The sequence below is a fragment of the Micropterus salmoides genome, unplaced genomic scaffold (genome assembly GCF_014851395.1).
Source record: "Micropterus salmoides isolate LMB-PRFRI ecotype aquatic unplaced genomic scaffold, ASM1485139v1 Ms_hic_scaffold_20, whole genome shotgun sequence".
Classification (NCBI taxonomy): Eukaryota; Metazoa; Chordata; class Actinopteri; order Centrarchiformes; family Centrarchidae; genus Micropterus; species Micropterus salmoides.
The window spans coordinates 2,496,363-2,508,564 of NW_024041151.1; the positions used below are offsets into that span (position 1 = coordinate 2,496,363).

General features: G+C 45.4%; 1 long non-coding RNA gene across 2 annotated transcripts; it reads left to right on the forward strand.

Moving 5' to 3' along the window:
- The first annotated feature begins 2,750 nt into the window (after positions 1 to 2,750).
- On the forward strand, positions 2,751 to 12,202 carry LOC119914682. Of its 2 annotated transcripts, XR_005446813.1 has the most exons (3): positions 2,751 to 5,521; positions 9,215 to 9,482; positions 10,475 to 12,202. It is a non-coding gene; the product is annotated as an uncharacterized LOC119914682 (long non-coding RNA). The 2 variants fall into 2 exon arrangements; XR_005446812.1 differs by lacking the exon at positions 2,751 to 5,521 and having other exon boundaries at positions 8,238 to 9,482.

Genomic DNA, 12,202 nt, shown 5'->3' on the forward strand with positions numbered 1-12,202 from the left:
TTTAAATCTGCAGAAGTTGTTTGTTTCCTCACAGCTGTTAAAATACCAGGAACAGAGAACCCAGCTCCACACCTTCACCTGGGTTTCTGTTGATTTGGGTTGATTTTAAGATTTTATTGATAACCTTTAAAGGCTTTTCATGGCTTCAGATTACATTTCAGAGCTCTTACTGCTGGCTGTTCCTTATGTCAAGACTTTGCTGTCAGGGTAATTAAATCATTGTAACATATCATAAAACATTATGATTGTTTAGTAGTGAGTCATAATGATTTGCTTCTGTAGTGAGTTGGATGGTTTAAAGAGCACTTCCTTGTAAAACACTTGGAATCTTTGAAGAGTCTTTGGAATTTAGATGAGCCGACCGTCAGTCATCAGCATTTCAACCCTCAGATGTTTGTCTGGCCTTGAAGCGCCCCTAGCTCAAACCTTAATCCTTCACAAATGGGTCTCATCTCTGCTGCCTGCCAGCTTCTTGTCTCAAACAGAAATCAACACTCTGGTCCTGCAAGACGACGGCAGCCGTCTCAGACACACAGGTACCTGGACTCAGTCTCTGGGCTCTGCTCTCAGAGTTATTTTTGGTCCAGTTTCCTCTGCTGCGGATGTAGGCCACACATTCCTGAGGATCCCGTGCTCTGGCAGCACAGCTGCTGATCAGAAGGGATTAGTTTAATTTGCCGTGTTTTTAAGAGACTGGTCACGATATCTGGGACTGTTTTATCCCGACCAAGGCCGAGTCTGAGAGCCTCATCCTGCCGGCTCATTCTGCTCCATTTCACAAATCCTGGTTTTATCTAGCAGCAGATCTCACACACCCTGTCTTCAGCCCGACTGTTTCTGCAGGCAGCAGTGACACAACTTTTCACTAAACTGAATACCCCACCAGCAGTTTGTTTTCAGGATTTTTCATCATTTTATTCAATGAAGAATTACTGAAGAGGAGAAAAGGCTTGCGAACTGTTGTAGCATGATGTCCTCCTGACTATAAACCAGCAGACAGAGCAGCTTCAGTAAACCTGGACGGTGACAGGAAGCTAATAAGCTACGCTAGCTGCCAAGATTCTTTGGTTCAGCTTCCCAGATGGGGCTAATTTGTGGTTTCTGTGACTGTAAACTAAATATATTTGGTGTAGGACTGTTTGTCAGACAAAACGATACATTTAAAGGAGCCACCTTGGGCTTTGGGAAATTGTGATGGGATCATTTTTCACCATTAAACGATGCATTGATCTTTGGAGAGACTAGTCGACATATTTTTTGCAGCCCTGGTGTGGTGTGTTGCAGATCGCAGCCTCTGCAGGTCACCAGCGCGGCTGTGGAGTCGTGTTTGGACTCATCGTCCTCTACAGACCGCAGAGAAAGATCAGACGAGTTGTTCAGACTGCTGCACGTCACCGAGCAGCGACGCCACACACAGCTGATCACCAGTAGGTTCCTCAGCTGGTTGGTGTGCACGAGCCGACTCGATGTAAGAAGCATGAAACAGTCTGCTGACTGACTTCAGAGTGTGTGACGTGGTTGATCCTCTGTTTCGACACACTGCAGCGTTAATCCTAATGGCCTCTGTCTGCCGTGCAGCAGCTGCTCGTGCCCTCTGCTCCTCGTTCGCGCTGCTCGCCGCCTGCCACGCTGCTCAGCACAAAGAAACTCTCGTTAAATGTCCAAAATGCTCCAGTTTCTCCGCCAGCGTACGCACACCTGCAACCTGAGCTGAGGACTATTTGTAGAGCAGCTGGGAGGCGGTGAGCTCTGGTTTCTGGCTCAGTTTGAAAGGTCAGCCAGGATCGTGGCTGACCTGGTGTGTTTAGAGACAGGAGGCACAGATTCAACGGAGGGGGGGCACTTAAAAAGGACTTAACTGGTATAAGACTCAAGTTTGACTTACATGCTTAAGAGAGTATCAGAAGAGTCACCAATCAATCGCCTATCGATAACCTAATCGTCTTGTTGTTTCTGCACTAGGATGAGTGTTAATACACACTAGAGACAAAACCAAACACCGGCTCCCCACCAGTTTCTAATACTTTCTTGGAAGGGAAGAGCTCGAGAGGTCTTTAAATCCTGCAAACTAAAAGACATACAGATCACAGGGGCTTTAGCTTGTGTCACTACATATCTTAGTCGGGCACGCCTTGTGTTGTTATGTTTCAAGTTGGGTGACCAAGATATGCATCAGTTTTATCAGCCAAAGGCACCATACGTGTTCCAGGACAGCTTTTACACACAGAAATCATTTAAATATGTTTAGATTGCTTGTGCGTCCGCAGGTTTTCATCTTTCTTACGTGTAAACACAAAAAAATAAGGGTATCATTTCTGTTCCCTAAAGGTACATTTGTCAAAAAGTACGCTGTAAGGTTCGGAAATGGTCCTCAAGGTTTTAACAACAACAACTGGTTTTAACAAGCTTAATGTCAGGCAAAGATGCAGAACATCAGTGATCCCTGCCACCAGGACATAAACGGGTGGTGATGGTCAAGTGGATAATAATAATAATAATAATAATAATCCTTATTTGTAGAGCACTTTTCAAAAACAAGTTACAAAGTGCTTTAACAAGTGTAAAGAATAATACAAAAAAAAGATAAGAGCATGAAAATTTAATATAAAATTAGTAAAATACAATAAATAAAATAAGACACATGTCTTTGGTGTGAGAGACCGGGTTCACTTCCCCACTGTGAGACATCCACCATTGTGTCCCTGAGCAAGGCGTTAACCCCTCGTTGCTCCAGAGGCGTGTGACCTCTGACATGTATAGTAATTGTCGCTTTGGATAAAAGCGTCAGCTAAATGAATAAATGTAAATGTGTGTCTGGTGTTTTTGTGTTTGAGCTCCGACTCTGGGCACTGACTGGGGCCCAGTGCACCATGGGAGCAGCAGGTTTACAGGAGCGGGGCTCTCAGTGGGCCAGTCGTCACGCGAAGGGTCGGCTGAGGTGGATTAGACCTGATTGTTCCCTGAAAGCTCCTCAGTGTGACATAAGCTGATTTCAGCTCACATATGATCCTTTGTTCTGGACCCGGTCCTCCGTCTGACCCGGTTTGCGTCTCGCTCAGCGTGTGAGCAGATTTAGGTCCCAGGTCAGAGTGAAAGGAGAGTCAGGATCCTCCCCCATCAGTAAGGAGCCGGAGAGCCTGACGCTGCTCTGCTCGGCGCTACAGGGACAGGTTTCTATTTTAGGGTGAAGACTGTAAATATTTAAACACAAAGTGTGACGCAGGGAGGAGGAAGACCTTTTTATTGTTTCTGTTCCCAGTGGTTAAAAATCTCCGTCTCTGTTGTGCTTAAAGTCCCCAGAGAAAAAAAGGCGTTTTAAACTCCAGATTAACACGAACAAGAGAAACACGCAGGTTTGATGAGGATCCTTGAATATGGCTCTCAAAGAGTAGCGACCCGGATATGTAGGCCGTCTGCAGAGGGACATTTTACAGTAAAGTTCGATCCAGGTTTTGAATTTGTTTAAGACACCAAAACACTGCAGAGGCCGGTTCATGACGGCAATTATTTTATCTTTCAAATAGCGAAACAGTAATCACACATAATCACAAAACTTTCCTTGTTAACAAAATATCAAATGTTTGATTTAATTCTTTTAAATCACAAACGTTAAGATATTTATTTTGTTGAGGAAAAAGAGACTGAAAACAGATTTTATTTAATTTTACTTATCTATTGTTGTTGAAAACAGATTTGCAGAAGTGACCGTCTGGTTTCAAAAATCAGCCTTTAAACCTGAAAGAAATAATGATTTGACATTTATCCTGATATTTATCGATATCGACTGATTAACAGTTTAGGACATATCACCCAGCCCTAGTTTCAGATGTCTTGTTTTGAGACATTTGAAAAGCTGGAGCATCAACACTTTTACGAAAAGAGTTGCAGATTAATTTTTGTATAATAATCTGCACTTTTTAGCCTAAATAAGACGTTAGCAGTGTAAACCTACGAGCCTGGTTGGCTTGTGCCCAACAACCCTGGAAGCTCACATCTGAGCCTCACAATAGACCAGGAAGTGAGGTGGGATGTCTGAGCTGTTTGGAAACAGGTTGTGAATGGAGCAGACTTCTACAGATTCTTTCCAAACATCCCAGTGGGAGTTTCCTGGAGACGGAGAAGTGGCTCGGCCCTTTTATGGCCGTGGGTGAGAGGCGGTCAGGCGGAGAGGAGGGAGTTCAGCCGAGCTGAGCAGGAATGTAAATGACTCCTCTGCTCGTACCTGCTGCTGGTGTTTGAGGAGGGGGGGGGGCACATTCCTGCTCCTTGATGTCAGGTTACTGTGACACTCCTCTCAGTCACAGTCAGGAGGAGGAGGAGCCATCAGGCTTTGACCTAATTCAGGACGCACAGCTGGAGGTTTGAGCCGTCAGCTGCTTCCACTGATGAAAAACACATCTGATTTCCAGCAGCAGAACATCTGCCGACAGGAAAAGAGTTCGTTTTCACCAAGTGGCTGAAAAATGAAGCCGACGAGGGAGTCGGGGTGAAGTTTAATAAAACTCAGCTGTTTCATTTATATTAAGGCTCAAAGTTCTGTGTAATTAAGAACGTGGCTGCTTTGAGTGACAGGTGGGTCACTGGCCAGATGGCGACGGCGGGAGACGCCCACGCAGAGGCTCCATCCACACGAGTAGGTTTCACGTTAGAACTTTCCCTCCCTTACAGACTAAATCTGCAGCGAATCTGAACACCTAAAACACTGAAGTCTGGAAACGCCGCAGGGCCCGTTTTGGTTTTAAACTCCGAGGCAGCGTGTTAATGCCGACACGTGAACATGTTTGGCTTCCTGATTGGCTCTTACCAGTCACGATGCTGCTGACAGTTTTAGGTTTGTTGTTTTTATTGTATTTATTTGTTGTATTCTGCGCTGTGTAAGTAACACTTCCACACTTCACTGTGCATGTCGCCGTAATGTTGTTGCCACTACCGCCCAAACCAAGACCAAGACCGGTTCCCCACATTACATGACACATGATAAAATGTTTTTTGTCTTTTAATGACCTCTCCTCGCCGTGTCTTCTTCTTCTGTGGTGGTTTAACAGCAGCCACTGCAGAATCTTCTCCTCTAGCTGTTTATCTTGAGGAACCAGCTCCTAATATTTACACAACAGTAGTGGGTGCAAATGTGATTTAATTTGCATTTTCTTTTACCCGAGTATCTTGAAATTAGGTTAAAATATGCAGCTAGAAACCAAACCAGTGTCTGTAGCTCTGAGGGCGGCTCTGAGCGTATCTGGCTCCAGTCCAGCAGAGACGGATCGATGCTCCTAATGGTTTAAGTGCTGCTGGAGCAGAAAGCCGGGCGTGTGAGCGGCGTCTAATGCTGCTGTGGTTTATTCCATTAGAAACAAAGCTGCTTCTTATCTTGTTAGTTTAGCAGGGAGCAAACACGGCAGCGTTCAGCGTTGGACGTTTCTCACGCCATGACTCTCCTGCTTCATCTGTAACAACCAGCTCTGCTGGACTGAGCGACACACTGACAGGATCGTGAGGCTTTACTGATGTCTTAGGATCGCAGGTACAGACGAACATTCAGCACACTTCAGTATTTGTCTTCTTACTGGACAGGTTTTTAAGTCCCGCCCTGTTAAAGAGGCTTTCACATGAACAGATCGATGAATCTCACTGTGAGTCAACACTTCAGTAGCTCCGGTCTTTGAGACGAGCCGTTAAGTTTGGGTGTAACCCCAAAAGGAGGAAGTCAGGTGACGCTGTAGAGACACAAAGTCCACAGAGGGAGGAGGTCGTGGTGGATGGAAACCTAAATTCCACATGTAGATAATCACATAAGATCCACATAATGTTTCTCCATATTCAAAATACTGACAAAGAAGATGTGCAATACAGACGTTCAAAATAACCCGTCACACAGCCATTAATGTCTAAACCGCTGGCAGCAAAAGTGAGGACACCCCTAAGTCCAGCCAGACGTCCAGCGGTTTAGACATTAACGGCTGTGTGATGTGTTATTTTGAGGGGACAGCAGATTTACACTGTTATACAAGCTGGACACTCACTACTTTACACTGGAGCAAAGAGTCATTTCTTCAATGTCGTCACATGAGAAGATATTTACAGATATTTACAGGAATGTGAGGGGTGCACTCACTGTTAGAGACTGTAGCTTGTAGCACAGGGTCAGCTGGAGGCTAAACAGCTACTGGCTCATTTAGGTCTTGAATAAACAACTGCACATGTTGGTTTGGGATCATAAACACTTTATTGATCCCCGAGGGGAAATTCTTGCGTCACAGTTGTGTCAAAGCATAAAAGAATAGAAATGATAACAGAAAGATTTTTATTAATAATCTAAATAAGAGTGTGGAAAATGTTCAGTATTTTAGAGTATATGAGAGAATTTTAATGATAAATAATTATAAATAAAATATTAATAATCATGTTAAATAAGTAAAACTTTAGCTAACTTGTTAGCTAGCTTATGTTAAGTTGTCTCTTTGTTGTTGACAGAACAAAACAAACGTGGCTCATGTGCCTGTTAATCTGAGATCACACTAGCTTTGGCCTTGAAGAATTATTCTGGAGACTCTTTGTTGATCCGCTCTGATCATCAGGTCTGCAGAGGCTGAAGGTAAACGCACCTGATGTGACTCTACGCTCGTCATTAGCTCGGTGGGATTTGTGTCCCTGTCTTTAGAAGCTGGACCTTCCTGCTCTCACATGGTTTTATTTTCCCACAGCAGGTGAAGATATGAGATACTGGACAGTAAAAGCAGGTCAGTCTGTGTGCGGCAGATGATCCCAGATCAGACTGATGCCCTGAAAAAGAGGTATTTAGTGTAATCCAGGCGCTGCAGAATCACGCCGAGCTCTCGGTGGTCAGGACCGTCTCCGTGCTGCTGAGAAACACGATCCAGTTATTTGAGTGGCTCAGCAGAGACGAAATCCTGCTGCTGGCTGCTGGCTGTGATAATCCCACCGCCCAAAACCTCCAGGACAGTTTATTAGAAACTGTTTCAGTGTCAGAGAGGATGTGTTTGTCCAGGTGTTTCCTGCCACGTGGTGACAGACCGGCCTCTGAATCATAAAGGATCACCTGTGACTTCACTGTGTGTCATTTCCTGATGCTGCCTTTTAAATGAAATGTAGTTCTTTATCACATCTCAGAAGCACAGGTGTCATTCACACCGGGGACGCCGGGGACGCTGGGGACGCTGGGGACGCTGGGGACGAAAAACAGAAACAATAAATATTAACTGAGAAAAGTTTATTTGCACAATAACAAAACATGCATTGCAATTTAAATATAGAAGAAACAAATGTGTGTGGTCCAAAAAAGGAACTGAGAGATGGCTGATCTATATATGACAGATCCACTCGTCCATCATGAGCTGATGAAGAGGCGGATGTTTGGAAATAGATTTACTTTACCTCGATGTATCCCGCTGTGCCTTGTCCAATCTCTCTTTGATAAACTGACCTGAAACACAACCCGCTCGACCCTGCGCGGCTACGTAAACTGTTAGGTCGTGCCCCGCCCCCTCCGATCACCTACTTTACGTTAGTAGCAGAACTTGACTTAAGTCATTTTAGTCCTGTGTAACTAACGTAGTTATTTTAACCTCAACCGCGATCATTTCCTAAACCTGCGACGTTTCACGACGTTAACCGCTAGTTTTATTTTGAAAGTCCAACCAGACATTAAATCTTTATTCTTGCTGACTTCACAGGGCTTCAAACGCCGTTAAAAAGCCACGCCAAGCGCCCATTTGTGACGAGTTGGGATGTGAACATGTTGCCTAACGAGGAGCAGTGTGCAGCCGCTGTGCAGCGCCCGGGGCCTCACTGAGGGGCCCCTTCGGCAGAGGTCCGTGTTGGACTTGAACCGGCGACACTGCGGTTCCCAAGCGGACCGAGCTTCTGCCGCCTTCTCGTTAAACTGGGGGGGGGGGGGGCACTGAGAGAAGGCTGGATGGAGGCATTAAGCTGGCTTTAACCCTCATTATGTGATGAGGAGGGAGTGATGAAGAAAATAGGTCTGATGTGTTTGTTTTTCTGAGGGGTCAGCTGACTCTGTGAGGGGTCACTCAGGAAGTCAGTGGATGTTTGCTCTCGGTGTTCAGTCTCACAAACTCGGACGTCGTGAACACAGAGACACGGACAGGAACAATGGCTGGCAGGTCACACGGGAATCAGACAGCTGCGGCAGCTCTGTGCCCTGAATTCAGGCTTCAGGCTTCATCCTAAACCTTCTCAGGGCAGAATATCAGCGAGGGCAGGGGGGCGTTATCAGCTCAGCTTCTTCAATCATGTTGTTTGGTGATTTTGTCTTTGTGGTGAGGATAAAATGTTTTCCCACTACGTGAACAATAAAAGTTTTCTACATTTTCAAGCAGGAAATTATTTTAACAAACAAACAAAAACTCATTGTGTGTGTTTGCTACACAGAATGTGCATCTGAAAAAATATGATGCAAAAGTTTGCTGTGAGCAGCAGAAGCAGACTGAGAGATTAAAGGCTCAGAAACGTTTGTTTGTTTTAGAAATTCTTTATTCTGAAATTCTAATAGTTTTAAGATGCAAGATCCAAATTAATCCTTGTATTACAGTAATTTCTCAACAAAATAGGACTCAGGTTTTTTGTTTCTGCAGACTGAGACTCAAAAACTGTTTTAACTCCCTAAGTTGTTCAGGATCAAACCTGAGCTGTAACCTGAGTATTTGGTTAGCAGCCTGGAAGACAGAGTTCAGGGTGTTAGTGGTGTCCCTTTCCTCTTTGACTTGTTTAACCACCAGCTACAACTCAAAATACCCGTCCCCACTATAGACTGTGGCCCCCGCGGACACACAGATCTGACCTCAGATCTGCTTTGATACCAGGACTCAGCGCCCCCTGCTGGACTCTGTGTGGTGAGACTCAGTCGGTCAGTGGAGAGTCGCTGACATCTGGTGGATTTATGCAACATGTTCACCAGCTCTGAACCAGGTCTGAACCAGGTCTGAGCCCGTGCTCTCCTTCCAGTCAGCAGGCTGAGTGTGAACTGGACTGTTTCCCACAATGCACTGCTGCTGGGGCCTGTCACAGCCGGTAAATGATGAAATAAAGAGCCAGTAAACTTTTATTTCTGGTTCCAAGGTGCTTCACAGAATTCAAAACCATGAAGGCATTTCAGGGAGTGAGCTAGACAACAGATCTGGGTCCAGTGTGCTCCAGAACCTGGAGGCGTGTCTGACGTGTCCGCGTTGTGTTGCAGGTGAGCTGCTGAGCCAGCCGCGGCCCGACGGTCTGACCGAGGTCATCTGCCCAAAGAACGGCTCGGAGCGGGTCAACGTGGCCCTGGTTTACCCCCCGACGCCCACCGCGCTCAGCCCCTGTCTCAAGTGATCCGAGGGCCGGCTCGTCTCGCCGCTGCACCACCAGAGCCTGCACCTCCACCTGTGACTGTCCACGCCTCCCTCATCAGCCTGCTTCACCCCCGCCCCCCCCAGCTGAAGGCAGCTGACCGGATCCCTGCTTCACACGTACGTACTCTAACCTGCAGCCACACTTCTTCTTATTTCACTGCTTTATCTCTTGTCCTGCTACAAACACGTGATATACAAGATGAAGAGAAACTGACATCTGACTTAAACTCCTGTACTTTAAATATAAAAGAAACACATAAGAAAAACACAATTACACGAGAGTAGATCATTAAAGAGATCAAAAACAAGGAGGCGTCTGGAGACCTTTAAAGAGTCTGAACGAAGAAGTGATCATTTTAAATTGAGTTTAAAGGATGAGGCCAGCTGATGATCAGTCCACGCCGTTCTTCCTCCAGCTGAGCAACGTGTCGGCTTTTAGTTTGTGTTTTTAAAAACTTTGTTAAAGGACGTCGTGTTTTTCCAGAGTCGCTGCCAAACTTTGCACCAAACAAATCCACCTCCTCCTCTTTGTGGCTTCCTGTTACTCAGAATCAGTTTACATAAAATAGATCAAAATAAAAACAGATGTACAAATAGACTGTGCACAATATAATAACGATAATAGTCTTTCATACATTCAGACGAGTAACACATCAAAACAAACAGCAGCACGCAGATTAAAGCAGGAGAAAGGCAGCAGACGAGTGTTTCATCAGTTAAAAGCAAAAGCATGAAAGTAGTAACATCTATAGCTGCAGCTTCTCTTATTTGTAAATGGAGTTAAACCATGAGGTGCTTTAAAAAACAAGTAAAAGAACTTTAAAATCAGTTCCAGTGCAGAGAAGCTAAAAGCAGAGTGACGTGTTCTCTCACTCTGGTTTCAGTTAAAACTTTTTCTCTTAGCTGCAGCCTGTTAATGTTTTAGGTATTGGAAGTTATTTACATGCATCAAGCAGCTTTAAAAACTTGGATGTTAGCGCGTCCTTGAATGGAAAAGTTCTCTACGTGTTTACAGACTCGTCGTTGTTCACGTTGCCTCCCAAATCCTTGTCTGCGGTCGAAATGGTCGCGCTGAAGATTTAATGCGCTGTTTCCTTCTTGTGTTGCAGGACGTTGGCGCCTGACGTCTCCTCACGAGACATCGAACAGTTTTTAAGGAGCGTGACGACCACAAACTTCACCGTAGCATCAAGCGTGGCCTGCTGCCTTCACTGACCCTCCACCAGAATCTCCTGCCTCCTACTTTTTAAATCTGAAAAACAGCAGCTGAAAAGGTGACGGACTCTAAAGGAGAATAATTTTTAACACTTACTGAGGAACTTGTTCAAATGTGGGCCAGGAGACGACTCTGAGGACTGAAGTATTCTGCAATATCTTGACGTGTTGGACCTGAGGACGGCCCTGAAGGGAGCGGGACTGTGTGCTGGTGTAGATATTTCTCTGTGAGGACATGTTGAGGCAGAACGAAGTGTGGGGCTGTCGCTGTGTCACTAGCTTAGCTTTAAATTTTCTGGAACTAACAGGATGTTCTTAAACGCACCGCCAGAGGTCACTGAACCTGCTGCACACCTGGTTTCACGTCTGTACAGTGAGCTGCAGCCGGTTAGCTTAGCTTAGCATAAAGACCGGAAACAGGGGGAAACAGCTAGCCTGGCTCGGTCCAAAGGAAACCAGGTCCACCTTCCGGCTCGTCTAAAGCTCCCAGACCAACCTGAGAGTTTGGTGTCTAAATCAGAGCTAAGCTAGTCAGATGCTAAGTGACACAGCTGCAGCTCCATCATGTCTGCGGTTCACACCAAACTCTATAATGCCGGTTTCACACACAACAAGAATTATAAATTAATAAATTCCCATCGCGTTTATTGCGTGAGTTTGACGAGTGACAACGCTACAAAACACAATGAGCCATTAGTTCAGCTGTGTGAACCCAAAATAATGATTTAGCTGTGATTTAGTTTCAATAAACGGATCAAAATGAAGCTGAATTAACGACATCATGATGCCGATTTGTTAAAAATATGAAGTCATGCTTTGTCTGGACTGGTCAACATGACAAACTAACAACTTTTAAAATGCCTGTTTTCTGAATGGAGTTTGGATCAATCAGGGCTATTTGTTTCATAGCAGCTGTAATCGAGTAACAGACATATTTTCTGAGCTTACCTGGTAGTTCATCTTCCTCGCTTATTTTGTCGTCCCATCTGTATAAACATGAAGTCGTCCTAACACAACAGATGAGAAGCGCGAGTGAAGATTTTTAATCCAAAACATTATGAGTAAAAAGTTGAGATTTCAGCTCACACCAGGGAGCGTCGCCTGTGATGCTCCACATGGTGGCGCACTTCACGTTGCCTCCAGCGCGTCCCGTGTGTCGCCCGGCAGGAAATCGCACCGCGTTGCGTGTGAAACCGGCGTTAACGCGACGGCAGCAGTCAGAAAAGCCTCTTCCTGCTCAGAGGTCGGGTTCAGCAGGAGACGGCGTGACGTTAACTGGCGAGCTTGTTAATCCGAGGAGGTCGGCGGGATCTGTACAGATATTTATCGACACCGTCTCCCCCGACCCCGACCACAGAGTTTCATTTCATCAGACTGTTTCAAGCAAAAGGTCTTTGTTTCATTCTGGATGTTTTTCACTGTTAAAGTCGACGTGTGTTTGGAGGGAGATGTAAATAATATCTTTATTTTTGTATGTGGACTCGAGCTTTGACTTTATTTCCAGTGGATGTTGTGCATGACTCACTGTGAGAGCACACAGGGTTTTATATGTAGCTGGTTCCAGCCTCTCACGGAGCAACATGAAGTACCAAATACAAATAAACCGGCTGAAGTACCACGCA